At 44.0% G+C, this 19,456-nt stretch overlaps 1 protein-coding gene across 5 annotated transcripts in view; it reads right to left on the bottom strand.

The window, feature by feature from the left end:
• The window catches only part of LOC139369033 (transcription factor SOX-6-like), a 152,389-nt gene that overhangs the window by 121,246 nt on the left and 11,687 nt on the right, over positions 1-19,456 (bottom strand). For 3 of the 5 annotated variants that reach the window (XM_071108612.1, XM_071108611.1, XM_071108613.1), the window contains exon 2: positions 451-523. The exons of 1 other annotated variant lie outside the window; for it this stretch is intronic. The gene's annotated coding sequence lies outside the window, so the exon portion shown is untranslated. Of the gene's footprint in view, positions 1-450; positions 524-953; positions 1,052-19,456 lie in introns of those variants that run through there. One more of the 5 variants, XM_071108614.1, reaches the window with a different exon arrangement.

Below are 19,456 nucleotides of genomic sequence, written 5' to 3'. Positions count from 1 at the left end.
GCGGACCCATCACACCTTTTTGAGTGCGGACCCATCACACCTTTTTGAGTGCGGACCCATCACACCTTTTTGCTTATCTGAGTTTACAGGTTTTATACACCAACCACACTTCTGAGAGCACAATGGTCCCCTTTTGATTTTAGGTACAGTTTGTTCACCTAAAGCGCAGACCTGAAAAGGTGTGCGCGCCACCGACATTACCAGTTCTACAAGACCGCCACATTTCTTTATAGCACAACATATGCACTAAGAATTCCAAGATTTAAAGTGAATGTTCACTTTTTTAAACGTTCTACTTATTTTCTACTTCCCTTTGGCCTTGTCGATTTCCTCCAAACCGCTAAAAAAATTCATTAGCAGATTATTTAGCAACGTCCAGAATAAGCTTAACTTCAAAAAAGGGAAGTGATTTCTTCCACAGTAGAAGTTAGAATAGCCTTCAACACTTACCGCAGTAGAGAGACTTCAACCCCAAACACCCTCAGCTCACTTATGGGTCAGTTTTTGGATTCATGAACGTCACCTGAAAAAAAGAGCATAAACAAGAGGTCATCATTACATTGCGATTAGGGGGGGGGGGGGGGACAATGTAAACACATGTGGACAGCGTAATGATTACAAGGTCATATCTTGCACACATAAATGCCAATGTTATGTATTCAGTTTGTCATGGAGTGTGAATTCCCACAAATGTTTTTATTGGACAGAGAAGAGATAGGAGAAGAGTGTGTGACGAAGGCAGCGGGTCACATTCGAACCCACGCTGACACTGGTAGATGTGCTGCAGGCCACAGCGCTGACCTCTAGTCCATGCGTAATTGCCACTTAAGCTGCTGCTGTTTTGATTGCAATGAGAAATATCTCATTAGGTTCTGTGTGAATGATCACGATTCGCTCAGTGTGTTGCCCCTAAAAACAAAGAGGTCAAGGCATCTTTAATAAATGACGCTTACCGTCTCCATCTCTAGCGTAGTGCTGTGCATTTCTGTCCCCCCTCCCTTGCATATAGGCATGCAATGTGCTTTTCATACCTGCTGCCTATCCAGAGAGCCTATATGTGGGAGAGGCAGTGTAAAGTTATGACGCAACACACGTCACCACATGAACGTTAGCACACATTGTACGCAGGCACACAAACCCGGAAACACAACATCACGATTATTGAACGCAGCTTTGAAGTTGGCAGCCTTGTCGTTATCCTGATTATTGTGGACGCTGCTGAGGTAGGACATGTTGTCCTCGTAAAACTTGGGAGGGAGAAGAAGGCGGTGGCACCCTATCCCCTATGCGGTGAGCTAGTTTTGACAGGAAACCTATGGGCCCTGGAAAAAGTAGTGCTCTGCGTAGGGAATAGGGTGCCATTTGGGACGCAGGGGGGGTGATCGCTCACAAGCTACTTAGCTTCTAAAGAGCCTATTCACATGCCTGTGACTGTCAGTTACTGTGAGTCAACCTTAATTGATCCACAAGCATCCCTAACTACCTGGGTTTGTGGCACGACGGCAACAAACAAATACAATAAAGCAGGAGCTGTTGCCGGAAAACTTCAAGGCCTAGTAGGGGTGAGAGGACAGTAACAGGAAAGGAAATGGACAGACCAGCTCATTAGACACCTAATAGGAGAGAACAGGACTTTCTGCTTTCCATTGCGAAATGTTTTTCATTTCGATAACAACTCATTTCTGGGTAACAATTAAGTACCTTACTGTGATTGTTTTGAATTCAAATTGTGAAAAATAAACAAATAGTTTCTTAGCAATGAGCAATTTCTTAAGCAAGAATTGTCTTAGGACTGTCTGGGAGTGGTCTGAGTGGGCAGGGGAAAACTGAACATTTGCTGTTATTGGCCGAGAGGTTTGGAACTCTCTTTCTTATTGGTCTGTTAAATAATTTACCGCTTGGTGAAGTCAAAACTCCATCCCAACAAAACATGCTGGTCTTTTCAAACAGCTCTTACACTAAAAGGGCATTATCGTAATTTTCACAATTGATCATTTTCACACAGTATTATTCCAACTCATATTGTGGAAATTTGTCAAATTATTTTTTTGGACTGAACTGGGCCTTTAACCTGATATGTTGTATGTTCTCACCTTAGAGCAGTGTCTGTTGAGACCAAACTACAGGTACAGTAACTGACAAAATAAAGGAACACCAATATAAAGTGTCTTATTAGGGCCACAACGAGCCAGAACAGCTTCAATGTGCCTTGGCATAGATTGTACAAGTGGCTGGAACTCTATTGGAATTACCATTCTTCCACGAAAACTGTAATCATTTGCTGGTAGGAAACGCTGTCTCAGGCGCAGCTCCAGAATCAACCATAAGTGTTGAGATCTGGTGACTGAGACAGCCATGGCATATGGTTTACATCGTGCCCTGTGAATGGGGGCATTGTCCTTGGTTTTTGCTCTGACATGCATTGTCAACTGTGGGACCTTATATAAAACAGGTGTGTGCCTTTCCAAATCATGTCCAATCAATTGAATTGAGATGTTTCTGCTACAAAGGATGATCAATGGAAACAGGATGCACCTGAGCTCAATTTCGAGTCTCATATCGAAAGATTTGAATACTTAAAAAAAAACCATTTGCAAACATTTCTAAAAACCTGTTTTCTCTTTGTCATTATGGGGTATTGTGTGTAGATTGATGAGGAAAAACATTTATTTAATCCATTTGAGAATAAGGCTGTTAACAAAATGTGGAAAAAGTCAAGGGATCTGAATACTTTCCGAATGCACTGTACATACTGAAGATGTGAACCTAATAATTTGGTAGGATGAAGTCAGGACAAAATTTTCTGAAAAATGGCATGTGAACATAACACACACACAGAAAGAGAGAGAGAGAGAGAGAGAGAGAGAGTCAAAACGGTCGAAACAAACATGCCTTTGATTCTACAATTTGAAGCTAATTGAGAACAATGAAGAAAACAAGCTAATATGGGGCACATAAGATCTTTTATTCATGGCTTTTAATCAAGACAATTATTCTCTAGTAGAACCATACTATTTTCTGAGGGTACAATTAAGAGCGTTTCCAACAAAAACAACCAGAACCCTTACACGACTAAACAATTACTCAGCAGAAAACACCACCACTGAGCTAGAATCATCCACTTATATCCCTGTTCTATGGAATAGGGTAAAGTTGCCCCTACTCAAAAAAAACAAAAAAAACAATTTGGGTTATTTGGTAACCCAGCACAGGGTTTATATTGGACAGAACACACACAGGGTTCATTTTAATGCAGCCAGTTGGGTTGTGTGAATAACCCAACAAGTTGGGTTGTTAAGGATTACCCAAACATGGGATAATTTAACAATAATTATTTTATTTTTTTAGTCTCAATGGTCTTTTTGAATATAATCCTTCAAGTATTTCCAGGAGGCGTGGTTTCTTACGGGTGTGGCTTTCAGATAAATCTTATTGGTCACCCGTAAGATTCATACTTCCATTGCTAAAAAATAAATAAATACAAAAATATTAATATTCTATAATATTACGATTATTTATTACATATTACAACAAGTTATACAAATGGGTGGGTTGATTGCTGATTGGTTAAAACCGCATTCCAGCCGGTGTCTATTCCACGGCTAAATCTATGATGTTGAAATGTTTATTTACTCTGTTCCATCTGACTGCGTAATCTACTGTCTCACCAGCTCAGCCAAGCAATTTATAAACTTGTTCTCTACTATAAAAGCATCTAGACATTATCGCACATTTCTTTTACACTAACATTCAGTTTTCAACAGCGGAGATTTTTATAAACCTTGATGTCTGTCTCTCTGACATTTGCAACATTGTTTCAATACTCAAATTCAATCTCCAGTTGTCCCATAGTAATGAACGTGTCGGGAGTCGGGACGAGACAGGCAGGCAGGCAACGTTTCTCAACTTGTTGATATCATGAATCAGCTGGCATATTTTACTTGGCTCATCATGCTCTAGCGACTCCTTGTGGCGGGCCGTGTGCCTGCAGGCTGACCTGGTCGTCAGCTGAAAGGTGTTTCCTCCGACACATTGATACGGCTGGCTTCTGGGTTAAGTAGGCGGGTGTTAAGAAGCACGGTTTGGGGGGTCATGTTTCGGAGGACGCATGACTCGACCTTCGCCTCTCCCATGCCCGTTTGGGAGTTGCAGCGATGAGACTGGATTGCAAATTGGATATGAAAAGGGGGGTAAAAAAAAAGGAAAAATAACAATAACTGTGATCATGCCCTTGAAGCCAGCCCTCAAATTATTCTCGGGCCTAACAACACCGGTGCCAATATATCCTCCAAACACCGACTTCGAGGGCATTATCACTTAAGTATTCCACCTTATTGTATCCCAACAATGGGATTTACATAGGCTTTCAGAAAACTCATACACTTTTGTAAGTCTCATTGAGGCAACAAAAACGTCAATGTTCGACCTTAACATCTGATAATAGTACAACTGAACAGATGAACAGGAAGGACATTTACTCTCACGGGTGGCTAAAAATAACCATCTGAAAGCCACACCCCTACTAAACTACACCTCCGGTCTTCTGATCTAACACGCAGGGTCATGTCTCAATAACCTACACGTAGCACCGATAAAGAAAACAACCCAACTAAGTGACCAAACAACCCAGATCTAGGAAGCTGATCCTAGATCTGTACCTAAGCGAAACTTCACCCCAGAGCCTGTTTCTGACTGTTACACAGTCAGTTGCAGAACAACCACTGCCACCCCATAAGATATTCCATAATACCACAGAGTCAAACCCACCTTTAAAAAAAACGTTACACTAGGATCTCTCAAGATCCGTTCACATTCTCTCGTTAGCTCGTCTGAACACGTTCCAGATATCTGCAGAACCAGTTATTCTAGCTCTCCTCTCCTCCATTCTCTCCTTCTCTTTTTCTCCGCCGGTCCACACAGCCTCGCCACTCACTCCCATCTGCAGCTGGTGGCCTCAACACCTGGAGGATGCTGGGTAATCAGAAAGACAGCTGGCTACCCAGGAGAGGACAAGAACAAGCCACGGAACACACTTAACACACATGCGTATGCACATTAGAGCACACACACACACACACGTACGTACGTGCACTAGCCCGCACACACTTCACACGCACACACTCCTTAACATAAATACCTTAATTTCACAGTATATGGCATGCGACACGCTCAAAAGAACGTTCAGCCTCGAAGACATTTGTGTGTGTGCGTGCAGGCACGCATGTGTTTTCATGTGCGTTCATGTACACGTGTGTTTAAATAAATCTTGCTGTGCAGGTCAGTGCTCTGTCCGTGCATAGAGGCGAGGGTGAGAGGCTCACGACCCTGCCACGATAACCTAACTAATCGAGGTCTATACATTTGCTCAGGAAAACACAGAGGTCTGTCACAGAGGTAGCAGAATAACAAAAGACAGGCCTTCCCCTCAGAGAACATCCACCAGGTCATTGAGTTACTGGGCCCCATCCAGTCCACCTCCTGCACTGCTGGTGGGAGCATTGGGCAAAAAGTGAGGATCCATACAAACATACACACTCTCCTGTGCACATAATGAACGCACGCACGCACGCGCACACACACACACACACACACACACACACACACACACACACACCACATCACATCACATCACATCACATCACATGCACATGCACATACACACATACAAACCGACAACAAGTCTCTCCCCTCCACACATACACGTACCAGGAACTCCCTAAAAACTGGGAAAAGGCTGCTACCTGTTTGGCAAGTGTTCTATCAGCTGTCAAATATTACTGTCCATGCTAGGCAAACATTCAGGCAGCTATAGAACATACCTGTTTGAGTGAGGATCAGAAAAGGGTTCAATTATAGGGTAGCTAGCAACCTGTTTGGCAAAATGTCAGGTAGTTTGTGAGATAATACCTTTCGTGAGTCAAGAGAGAGATATTGACCAACGAAAGACGGTACAGGGGTACAACCAGGGTAAATATGTGGAGAAATACACACATGGTGCAAAGCATGCAGTTGGACAAACACATGAATACAGAACATTGCCGGCACACCAAAACATCCATGTGTTGTCTCATCCCATTTGTCAATTCTGCTCAGAAAAAAAAGCACAGACATTCAATAGTAGACAAAGAGACACTGTGAGACAGAGAGCATCTCAATAACACTTGTAGCCCCTGAGCTTCGGTGTTGCGATGTCAATGCAGTACTAAGCACAGCACTACTCAGATACTGTTTTACAGCAACGGTCAATTAAACTACAATGAAGGTCAACTGATCCGGAAATGACGAGCTTAAGTCAGTGGATCCACTGAGCACTCACTGACGGTGCTACACTCTCAGAAAGAAACGTTACGATTTGTTCCTAAAGGGGTACAGCCACTTGTCACAGGGGCAGCACCCTGTAAGGTCCTCCTTTGAACTTTTATTTACAGGTACATAATTGTACCCCAGTTTAGCGGTCGACCGACTATGATTTTTCAACGCCGATATTGATACCGATTATTGGAGGACCAAAAAAAGCAGATACTGATAAATATTTGTAGTAATGACAATTACAACAATACTGAATGAACACTTTTATTTTAACTTAATATAATACATAAATAAAATCCATTTAGTCTCAAATACAGTTGAAGTTGGAAGTTTACATACACTTAGGTTGGAGTCATTAAAACTCGTTTTTCAACCACTCCACAAATTTCTTGTTAACAAACTATAGTTTCGGTAATTTTTCCAACAATTGTTCACAGACAGTTTATTTCACTGTATCACAATTCCAGTGGGTCAGAGGTTTACATACACTACGTTGACTGTGCCTTTAAACAGCTTGGAAAATTCCAGAAAATGTCTTCATGGCTTTAGAAGCTTCTGATAGGCTAATTGACATCATTTGAGTCAATTGGAGGTGTACCTGTGGATGTATTTCAAGGCCTACCTTCAAACTCAGTGCAGAACCAGTTTTTGCTTGACATCATGGGAAAATCAAAAGGAATCAGCCAAAACCTTACAGAAATTATAGACCTCCACAAGTCTGGTTCATCCTTGGGAGCAATTTCCAAACGCCTGAATGTACCACGTTCATCTGTACAAACAATAGTACGCATGTATAAACACCATGGGACCACACAGCCGTCATACCTGCTTAGGAAGGAGATGCGTTCGGTCTTCTAGAGATGAATGTACTTTGGTGCGAAAAGTGCAAATCAATCCCAGAACAACAACAAAGGACCTTCAAAAAATCCTGGTTGAAAGATTCCCTGCTTATTCAGTTCCGTTTCCATTAATCTCCCAACCAGGATTTCTGGAAAACCTGGGAAGTTTGGGAAAGTTACCAGAACTTTGCTGCCCAACCTGCAAGTGACATTATGCTGGCCTGCAAAGTGATTTGTAATTCCAACCGTTTTATTTTATTATTATTTTTTTTATCTACCTGTAGTAGAGCATGTTGGGAACTATGATGATGATAATAATTGTGGAAATGTGCCTTTTTCAGGTACCACCCCAGTGACAAAGCCATTCGTTTATTTTAGGTGGCAAAAAAAAATCATAATTGTACCTTATGGTGGTGGGTATTGAGGGTACACAAAAATAATTTGTACCCTGGTAAACAGAAATGTACCTTCACATTGTACCCCTTTTTTGAGGGTGAGAATATGATGATTGTACCTTTTATATTCAAAATTATACTCTTTATCTGCACACCAAACGGTACCATGTGAGATCATTATGTGTACCTCTGAATGTACATTGTGTATTTTTAGATTTGTGTACCCCAGGGAACGATACTGTACCTTTATAATGTTCTGGTTGATGCCTTGTTTTTGTAGCCACTCTTTCACTCATTGAGAATGCAACCCCCAATATAAGGGGTTCCAAGACACCAGGGCTGTGTTCATTAGGAGAAACTGTAGCAAAATGTTTTCAGAAAGGAAGCCTTTTTTATATGGGGTTCAAATAGTATCTCCCCGTTTCGGGCTGCTTTCTTTTGCTTCGTACCTACTGAAAACGACCCAGATGTCAGTATGGATGAAAACTCCCAAGTCAACACATTCATGAGGGGAACAAGGTAAGGGATGCCTTGCATGGCTGAAATGCTATGGTGCTGGCTCACAAAAGACCTGGTTATTAACACTGAATCGACTTAACTGACAACAAGCATTATTGAAGCCGTCGTTAACATGAAATATTGCAGAGGTGAGGGGAAAGGGGGCAAGTGGCAACACATCAGTCTCAACCTCACCCTTGCTCGGTACACTTAGGCAAGATTACATTATGCTCGCTACCATTGTTTCCCGGTTTTCAAGACAAAGCCTGTTCCACTCTGCAAACTCTCCCCGAACGTTGTAAAAACAAGGGTGAATGTCAAGAGGGAGCCGTGAATAGGATTTCTCTTCTTTTGTTGGTATGCACAAACACGTCACTGCGTGAGAGAGAAGAAAGGAGGCCCTGCGAGGGAGTCGAGGAGCCCGACGGTCTTCGCATGAAAATACCTATCGTGAGAAGAAGTGCCTTCTTGGGCCTAGACAGTGTTCTCGGGAAAACAGACCCCTGACAGACCCCGAAAGGCAGACCTGTGAGCTCGTAGAGACCGTAAATGAAACGTTCAACAGTCATAACACTACCAAAAGAGATATATACCACAGGTCCCAGAGTGGTGAGGTGTTAAAAAATTAAAAATAATAATAATTCTGGGGCCCATTGTTTTTTCTGATCTGGTAACCTAACCAGGTAAAACTCTGGACCTTATGCGGTGTGCCGTGAGTTTCTCTAATCAGGTCACATGGTTTTAAAAAAAAACTCCTGGAAAAACTCCTGGCCTCGAGGAAGATGAAAATCCTGTCGAACTGCAGCAACCTTGTACTTGTTTATATGAATTATATTTCAAAGAAGGCCTAGGGGGTTCCTATGCACAGACATGGAGAAAGCAACATGATTGGACAATACAACTCACATGCAGCTGTAGGCCTAATTAAAAAAATAAAAAAACAGCTATTGTGTTTATTGATTCATTCCAGTTCATCAATTTGGATTGAAAAGTTCTAGGTAGCCTAGTCAGCCCAAGTCTGAATATAAACCACATTTTTTCCCATTTGCATTTTCTCACAAACAAATGGGCTATAAATACACCAGGGCTGTGTTCATTTGGACAAACTGTAGCAAAATGTTTTCAGAAAAGAAGCCTTTTTTTATATGGGGTTCAAATAGTATCTCCCCGTTTCGGGCTGCTTTCTTTTGTTTCGTACCTACTGAAAACGACCCAGATGTCAGTATGGATGAAAACTCCAAGTCAACACATTCATGAGGGGAACAAGGTAAGGGATGCCTTGCATGGCTGAAATGCTATGGTGCTGGCTCACAAAAGACCTGGTTAACACTGAATCGGCTGGTTGAAGAATGCCTTGCATGGCTAAACAAGGAATTTTCTAGCTGAAGTATATGTTCATTAAAAGTAGTTAAACCTACACCCCAGTTTGTCATTATACAAGGAACAAACATAACACATAGTAGGCTAGACTATGCAGCTGCTGTTGTTAGCAGCCTACAGTTGATCAGACTGAACAATAGTATTGTTTCCATGCAATACAGCATATCAGATCGCTAATGTTTAGGTGTATAGGCAGGTTCATTTATATAAGAGTTTTTGCTTGTGTCTGTCGGGAGTGGTGTGCTATCACGCGTGCTAAATAAATACCGGAGGAAAGTGGCGAGCATGCCTTGAGCTTTGTGTGTTGTGCCCGGCCCGCCCAACCCGCGATTTCTGTGAATCTGATTGGTCAAGCAAAGAGCCTGCAGCAGCACACCGGTGTGAAGGATAGAGAAACTGTACGTGAGTTGACAAATCATGAGGCAAATCAATAAAAAAAAAACAGCACTTTGCCCCTCTTTTTAATGCTTTGCGTCGATAGATTTTAAGTGGTGTGGAGCTGCCACACCCGATTTCGAAAGTGCTGTGGCAAATGCCGCCTAACCGCAATTTTTCTGGCGGCCCTGAACGTACAAAGTCGGAGAGAGAAAAACACAAAGAAACAGTTCCTGACCTGTGTGGAGATATCGTAAGAACCCATGAAGGCGACAAAACACAGAACCAAGGGGACTGATTCCAGAGCAGTATCATAACTCTAAAGATTTGACAGCACTGTACTGAACGGTTGCACAGCATCAACCTGATGTCGACTGTGTCATGGCTCCACCAACTATTTAAACTGTCAGGGCAATTAACATAGCAACTGGCATGCTTTAATTTACAAGGCCAGCTCAGGTCTATAACTAATTGCTGCGTGCGTAAAAGTAAATGAATGGGGGGGGGGGGCTTAATCTACGAGAGAGGGAAATGATTTAGTGGAGAAACACAAATCTATCATATGATGGAACTCAAGGAAGGAGGTGTACAGTGTGTTGTGGAATTGAGATTGGGATTGGGGAGTTAGACAGGTCTCTCTTAATCTCTTAAAGGAATAATCTACTCAAAAAACTATCTTTAGGTATTGTTTTTCATTGGTCCCCTGTTGATAGAGTCCCTAAATGTTTTGCATGTCAGAAATCCACTTATAGGACTTTCCAAAAGCAAATTGTACCTTGCCACATCATCATGATGATGCGTTTTGCATCAACTCGCCACAAAGTTACTTTCCTATGATTCAAAACGCATCATACCGTGACACTTTCTGTATTTTTATTTAAAGTTCCATATCTTGAAAACGTGTTGCTGACATGTGGACTAATGGAGGAAATACCAATATATTGTTTTTGAGTGGTGTTTTCCTTTAAGTCAGGAAATGTCCAACCAAACGTGCTCACTCCAAAAGTCCTCCTCGTCTTCACAGTGGGGTGCTGAAGCTGCTTTCTTAGATCAGGGAAAAGGGTGAGAGCGGTTGAATCGGATCTTCATTGTCTCTTAACTGTCTCATCTACCTTTTCTCCAGAGACAAGCTTCTGTCGTGCTGACCACTGCTTTAATCAAGTGAAATGCACATTCAGCAGAACGTCCCCGTAACTTGAGGTTAAACAGGAATGGTTGTGCTTGAGAAGGCATGATTAGAAAAGAAGCAAAGAAAGACAGAAAGATACATATTGATCCACAACCTATCCGCTACAGCTACCCTCGTCACTCCCACGGATCCTAATGCTGTGCACGTGCAACGCGGTGAGTTCTCTCCTCTTCGAAAGAAGACGAACTCTGGGGGGGGGGGGGGGGGGGGGGGCTGTCAATTGCCCATGACAAACCTACCTGGCAGAAAGGGGGTGTATGTGTTTTTGAAGTCGTTCGACACCATCGAAAGCACTCGCCGTTATTCTCTTTCATCCGGACCACCAACTATAGAAGTGTGTTAGAAGTACGCGAGTACTATAGAAGTACGCGATGACAAACGAGCACAAGAACATACAATCATCTGCGGCGGCTTCCATGGCTGCTCGTATTCACAAATCTGTCTCATAAAAAGGTTGGCACTTAACCCTTTTCCGGTGTGCACCGTGAACAAAACAGGCACAGAGTCCATTGTGCATTGAGACTGGCGGCACGCTGGAGGGGTAAAAACACACGTGAAGTTTAACAATGTATGGTGCGAATAGAGCCAGCAACACTTCACCAAGCGGGCCATGGGTGCCACAATAGCGCCTTTATGACAGGAGCTTAAGTAAAGCAAATGAGATTTTTCCTACAGCATGGACCCAGCAATAACAATTGACATCACAAGTCAGCCTATATTTGCCATATTAAAAAGGGGGGACACCGCGTAAGCTCTGCGAAAAGGAGACTACACATGACCACAGCCTGCTGAGGCAGCTAGTTTCCAGTTCTACTGAAGGGAGGCCCTTACAAAAGGGAAAGAATAAGTCGGGAGCCATGAGAAAAGTTATTCTCCTCTGGCTACATTTGCTTCTAAATCAGCGTAAGTCCTGCAAGCCAGACCGACCAAATCTCCCTTCATAACCCTATCAGTCCCGAGACTGACTCGGCTTTTCGTTAGAAAAGTGAAGTGTTTTACCATTTTCTTCCCCTGCACGAGGGCTGCGTCAGTGGTGCTGGCTGCACAACAGGTGGGGCCCGTGAAATGTCTGTAATTATCTTCAGGTGGGCTGCTGTACACAGCGCTACAGTTGCGAGACGAGAGGAGCGTTTGAGAAACTCTTCAATAGAAATGTCAGTGAACCTCAACTGCTATCGGTCATATCGTAAACAGCGTGTTAGATTACATGAGGTCACATGCAGTCCTGCAGCAGTCCAACCCAGTCAGTACTGGTGCCAAAGCCACTCTTCAATACTCCGTCATCCAGAAACAGTATGCCTCAGCAGCCCAGCGAATAGGATTCCTGCTTAAACAAGGCTGTACAGTACACTGTACACAAATAAGGCAATGTGAGAGAAACAAGTAGCCTTAATCATTTTTAACACTTCATCATTGCTTGTCTCTTGAACCGTGGTTGGACTCTTAAAACACAGAATATCATGTTATACACCTTGTAATGCTCAACCATATTTCACATGGAGAGATTTCAGGGTTGTCAATCAAAGCGTACGAATGCATTTCTATTCTGGGTTTCCCGAACCCATCCCTTTCCCTGTGGCTTCACTTCCCCTCTCAGGCCTCCAAGACAGAGCCAGTCTTACTGTGGGCCCCATCCCTTTCCCCGTGGCTTCACTTCCCCTCTCAGGCCTCCAAACAGAACCAGTCTTACTGTGGGCCCCATCCCTTTCCCCGTGGCCTCACTTCCTCTCTCAGGCCTCCAAACAGAGCCAGTCTTACTGTGGGCCCCATCCCTTTCCCCGTGGCCTCACTTCCCCTCTCAGGCCTCCAAACAAAACCAGTCTTACTGTGGGCCCCATCCCTTTCCCCATGGCCTCACTTCCCCTCTCAGGCCTCCAAACAGAGCCAGTCTTACTGTGGGCCCCATCCCTTTCCCCGTGGCCTCACTTCCCCTCTCAGGCCTCCAAGACAGAGCCAGTCTTACTGTGGGCCCCATCCCTTTCCCTGTGGCCTCACTTCTCCTCTCAGGACCAGGACAGAGCCAGTCTTACTGTGGGCCCCATCCCTTTCCCTGTGGCCTCACTTCCCCTCTCAGGCCTCCAAAACAGAGCCAGTCTTACTGTGGGCCCCATCCCTTTCCCCGTGGCCTCACTTCCCCTCTCAGGCCTCCAAGACAGAGCCAGTCTTACTGTGGGCCCCATCCCTTTCCCCGTGGTCTCACTTCCCCTCTCAGGCCTCCAAACAGAGCCAGTCTTACTGTGGGCCCCATCCCTTTCCCCGTGGCCTCACTTCCCCTCTCAGGCCTCCAAGACAGAGCCAGTCTTACTGTGGGCCCCATCCCTTTCCCCGTGGCCTCACTTCCCCTCTCAGGCCTCAAAACAGAGCCAGTTTTACTGTGGGCCCCATCCCTTTCCCTGTGGCCTCACTCCCCATCCCAGGCCTCCAAACAGAGACAGTTTTACTGTGGGCCCCCTCCCATTCCCCGTGGCCTCACTTCCCCTCTCAGTCCTCCAAACAGAGCCAGTCTTACTGTGGGCCCCATCCCTTGCGCCCCATCCCTTTCTCTTGTGCCCTCACTTCCCCTCTCTTGCCTCCAAGACAGAGCCAGTCTTACTGTGGGCCCCATCCCTTTCCCCGTGGCCTCACTTCCCCTCTCAGGCCTCCAAACAGAGCCAGTCTTACTGTAGGCCCCATCCCTTTCCCTGTGGCCTCACTTCCCCTCTCAGGCCTCCAAAACAGAGCCAGTCTTACTGTGGGCCCCATCCCTTTCCCTGTGGTCTCACTCCCCATCCCAGGCCTCCAAACAGAACCAGTCTTACTGTGGGCCCAACTCTCACCACCTCGTAATGACGACAGTTTGATTAAAGACCTCTCTCCAAGCTGGAAACCACGGGAACAGCCTGCGTCGACAGCTGCTGGCCACCGACCAATTAGCGTCGGCTATAGGGTCATGGGTGGATGGGACCACTGTCCTTCCCCTGGCGGTCCGACCACGGAGGCCTCACGCCCGAGCGTTGCCGCCACGCCCCATTAGTAGCAGCCTCTGTGAGAGTGGTGAAGTGTGGTCTCATGGGAGTTGAAGGCTGGAGCATTTCATCCAGGCACCAAAACATGTTACACAACATCTTGATATGACTCCATACTGTGATACATATCAATACATACAGTATACCCTGCTTGGGTGTGTGCGTGCAAGTGTGTGTGCGTGTGCTATGTATACGTGTGTATGAGGGCAAGTGTGTGTGTGCAAGTGTGTTATGCCAGTGCATCTGTATGTCTGTGGCGTGTGCCAGTTTCAGCAGCCCTTTCAGATGGTCAGAGAGGCTCATGGGAACTGCATGGGAGGCCAAACCTCAAACCCTCACCACAACATTTCAGCACATTTCCCTTTTTCAACCCCATCCAGAAGAAGACAAACTGTAGATGTACAGTATGTCAATACCACAAAGAAGAAATCACAGGATCTCATAAAAGAGTTGAGGCGTTTGTTAATTGTGCACTTTACTCTGATTGGAGGTTCAAATCCAGCTCTGCCAATAGGATTCTGGGAACACATTGATGAACTCAAGCTCTTAACTCAACATTTTTGCAAACCAATGTTCTTAAACACAAACGGTAGTAACACTAGCAAAAAAACATGACAACTGGTAATAATTCTTAGACCGTCTCGCAGGTGGTCAACACTGTGGTGTGAAATGATCGAGCCAAAGGCCACGTGACCCCGCGACCTCGAGGTGACACACATACTCACCTAGAGGCAATGTGGCGCAGACAGACAAGCATCAACACCTTCTCACCCTTTTGTTCGCCACGTCTGGTGTCAGCCTTTTGACCGTGCGTAAAGCACACAATGAAATGTGTGGGAGTGGAGCCTAACAAAAGCTGGTCTATGTTTTGTTATTTCATACGGTAACTCATTCACCGCTTTCCTCTGTGGCGTGTCTTTTGTTTCGTGAAGGAAGGCCATTTTTCTCCCTTGACACACCAGAAAGAAAGCCAGGCTTAACTTCATTATGATTTGTTTTATCCCATTTCGATCCAAGTCGAGTGTTCATATTTTCCTAGTTTCCCTTTGTGCGTCCTTGCGGCTGGGGTGCTCGTGGAAGACAGCTTCGGGGATTGTAAGCTTCCTGGTCTGGAGACCATTCGTAGCCTGTTCATAGTCTGTTTTAGAACCTGCTCATAACCCATTCATGTTGCAGGTCTCATCCTTTACGATTGCATTGACTAGTAGTTGAAGACGCTAAGCAACATTCTTGGAACTAAACCTGCTGCCGCCTTCTGCCTCCTTAACAGCTAGAGGAATTATTAGCCAATTACCTCCTAATTAAGGTTAATTAAGGCTTTAACGCACGTACCAAACGAACAAATCTCTGATGTAAAACGAGGTAAGATGAAATAAGGTAAAGTGAAAGACGAGAGGGAGGGAAAGCAAAACATTGAAACATTACAAGGGGAAGTAAATGGGGGGGGGGGGGGGAGGATCTATTGATAATAGATCTATTGGATATCAGCAAAACTGCTAGCCTAGCGGGTGTTCCTTCCCACTGTGGTAAATCCTTGAGGCTTCCATTAATAAACAAAGAATTTGCTGCAGTGCAATAAGAGGGACGACTGAAGCACAAGTGTCAGTCACTACTAGGCCATCTCACTCTGTCAACGATCACAAAGTCAGCACTCCATTGGCTTTTAAGGAGCCCCCCCCCAAAAAAAAAAAAAAAAATAGTCAGCAGTTTACCTACAGTGTACTTCCAGAGGACAGCTCCTTGACATGTCCTTTTGGCTGTACCACCAACGTTTAGAAGTCAGTCATCGAACGATCGAGAAAAGCCCCGGCAGAATTATGTTGTTTCTCTTTTACAACGATTCAGTCTTTTTTTTTAAACTTACTAATAAAGTTACAATGACGGGAGCTACAGACAGTACAGTGGCGAATATAAACAAGGGACACTGATCTATTTGGCATACCCCATGCAAGCATCAGACCCTGTGCTGCCTGGCCAGGCTGGATGCATTGGGAGGGTTTTTGAGTGCCTCTAGATGTTCCTCAAATTCAAATCTGGAACACAAAGCCAGTTCCACTGTTTTTTTTTTTTGTTTTAATTGCACCCACCCACCCAGGTGGGTGCAATTAACTATCAGGTAGAAGAGAAAACCAGCAGTACCTTGTAGGGTAAGATTAGTAGTTGTATTTTTACTCATCATTGGATTGGCTTTGGGTTCCTTCATTGCTGGCTCATGATGTCATTTCCTGTGGGCTTTACATGGAATCCTCCAGGTATTATCTTTGACAAGCCTAAATAAACTGATGATTAAGACGGCTGCCGATCCAGCGGTTTTCTCCCTGTTGGGTGGTGGTGGAAGTCACGATTTGAAGGTTGTGTTGATACTGCCACGGTCCTTTGTTGAGGCCTGTTGTCTAAAACCACTCACTCAAACGTACTGCTTTATTCGCCCTATGCTGCAGCCTGCAGGTGCAGCCCATTGCCACGGTTAGCTTCAGGGATGCTTAGAATAGATTGGAGGATTCCCTTAAAGACAAGATGACCATGGGTTCAATGTTTTCAAAGGAGGACAGGGGGTGAAGGAGAGAGATAAGGGGATCACAAAAAGGATAAATAAATGAGAAGCAGGAGAACTACTGCTATGCATTGGGGGACGGAAAAGTACTGGTTTGATTGTTGTGGTGAGTTCAAGGGGCATGTTCGATGTCTAATAGCAAAGTACATTTGGGGAGAGAGGCGCAAACGCACTTAAGTGACTCTCGCAGAAGGAGGCCCAAGCACAGTTTGGGTTGTCATTATTACTGGTTTGTCAGGTATGATCCCATTCAGACTTATAATTGGATGGTGGGGGGAGCAGGATCTTAATTTGAGCCAGTTTGCTACAGCAGGAAAATAATCCTGTAGCAACAGGAAATGTGAATTTAGGGATTATAATTAATGGACATTTTTGTAGGGGTTGATATATTTTCCGTAAGGGAAAATCAAGTCTGACATTTCAGAGTGGAAATGACAAACTTCAGAAGCCTTTTCATCAAATCAAATCAAGCTTTATTTACACAGCACATTTCAGACATGGAATGCAATGCAATGTGCTTCACAGGAAAAAAACGAATAAAAACAATTAACTACACAACAAACACAAGAGGATAAAAAAACAAAATAATGACAAACACTGAATGACTAAAGAGCACCATAAAGAAAATCAAGGCTAAAAAGGTATGTTTTAAGATTTATTTTAAATATGTCCACAGTTTGGGCCCCCCTCAGGTTTTCTGGCAGGTTATTCCACAGGCTGGGGGCATAATAACTAAAGTCTGCCTCTCCATGCCTCTTGGTCCTAGGCTTTGGGATAGTTAAAAGGCCAGTGCCAGAGGATCTGAGGGACCAACTGGGAATACAACTTAAAAGCATGTCTGACATCGTGCACAATCATGGATTGATTTAAAAACCAATAGAATAATCTTAAAAGGTATTCTAAAACTCACAGGCAGCCAGTGCAGAGACCTTAAAACCGGTGTAATCTGTGCTCATTGTCTGGTCTAGATCAGCACCCGTGTTGCAGCATTCTATATGTTTTGCAGTTGACCAATGGCTTTCTTGGGTAGACCAGACAGGAGAGCATTACAGTAGTCAAGCCTCCTTGAATTAAAAGCATGGATGAGTCTCTCTGTATCAGCCTGAGAGAGAAACGGCCGCACCTTGGCAATGTTCCTCAGATCGTAAAAACCTATTTTGGTCACATTCCTAATGTGTGATTTGAAATTGAGTTCAGAATCTAAAATGACATCTAGTTTTTTTTACCTGGTGTTTTATCTTTATTGCCCGCAAATTAAAATGTGCGGCCAGATTCTCGCTCTGTGCTTTGGCTCCACCAATAAGTACCTCGGTCTTGTCTTGATTTAGTTGGAGGAAGTTGTGAGCCATCCAAGTAATTTAAATCACTAATACAGTCTAATAATTTATCTGTGGAGGCCAACCCACCTCTCCAGTCTGTCCAGAAGGAATTCATGGTCAACAGTATCGAATGCAACACTTAAATCCAAGAGTACAGAGAGCTGTTTGGCATCTATGTCGGCTATAAAATAATGTATCACTTTAACCAAGTCTGTGTCTGTGTTGTGGTGGGCACGAAAACCAGATTGGATTTTTTGTTTTTTTTAATACAGTTGGCACAAAATCATTTCGCTGTCCGAAAACCAATTTCTCCAGAATTTTGCTTAAGAATGGAAGGTTGGAGATTAGCCCAAAAGTGCTAACAGCTGAAAAATCTAGATGACTTTTCTTCATAAGGGGTTTCACCATAGCATTTTTTAGTGCAGTGAGGAAAGTGCCTGTCATTAACAATAGCTTGCATTTAAAACCGTTTTGAAGAAGGTGGTGGGGATAGGATCGAGAAGGCAGGTAGAAGGCTTAAGTTGTGATCACTTTCCCGAGCATGTCTGCGTCAGCCTGGGAAAATCAATCTATAGTGCCTTTGCGTGTTAGGGTAGGGCACATATCATCAAACTTCTCATCTTGCTTGACTGATACCTAGCTTAGTGTTTGTTATCTAATCTCTGAAATATTCCGCAAACTTATCACATTTAGATTTTGAGGAAAGTTCACATAGGTTTGCGGGGGTAGACCATCAATGGTCGAGAAGAGCACGCTCATACTATTCTGATTATTAGTGATCAACTTAGAAAAATTAGCCCGGTCTGGTATTTCTAATTGCCTTGATACAGTGCATTCGGAAAGTATTCAGACCCCTTGACTTTTCCCACATTTTGTTACGTTACAGCCTTTTTCTAAAATGGATAAAACATTAAAAACATTCCTCATCATTCTACACACAATACCCTATCATGTCAAAGTGAAAATACATTTGAATACATTTTGCAAATTAATTCAACATAAAAAACTAAAATATCTAATTTACACAAGCATTCAGACCCTTGACATTGAGCTCAGGTGCAGCCTGTTTCCATTGGTCATCTTTGAGATGTTTCTACACTTGATTGGAGTCCACCAGTGGTCAATTCAATTGATTGGACATCATTTGGAAAGGCACACACCTGACTATATAAGGACAGACAGTTGACAGTGAATGTCTGAGCAAAAACCAAGCCATGAGGTCAAAGGATATTATCGTAGTGCTCCCAGACAGGATTGTGTCGAGCACAGATCTAGGGAAGAGTACCAAAACATTTCTGCAATATTCAAGGTCCCAAATAACAGTGGCCTCCATCATTCTTAAATGGAAGAAGTTTGGAACCACCAAGCCTCTTCCTAGAGATGGCCGCCCGGCCAAACTGAGCAATCGAGGGAGAAGGGCCTTGGTCAGGGACGTGACCAAGAACCCGATGGTCACTCTGACAGAGCTGCAGATTTCCTCTGTAGAGACAGGAGAACCTTCCAGAAGGACAACCGTCTCTGCAGCACTCCACCAATCAGGCCTTTATGGTAGAGTGGCCAAACAGAAGCCACTCCTCAGTAAAAGGCACATGA

This window comes from Oncorhynchus clarkii, chromosome 2 (assembly GCF_045791955.1).
Source record: "Oncorhynchus clarkii lewisi isolate Uvic-CL-2024 chromosome 2, UVic_Ocla_1.0, whole genome shotgun sequence".
In the NCBI taxonomy this organism is placed as follows: Eukaryota; Metazoa; Chordata; class Actinopteri; order Salmoniformes; family Salmonidae; genus Oncorhynchus; species Oncorhynchus clarkii.
The sequence above is the reverse complement of the archived record's forward strand: the minus strand, read 5'-3'. Positions and strand labels throughout refer to the sequence as shown.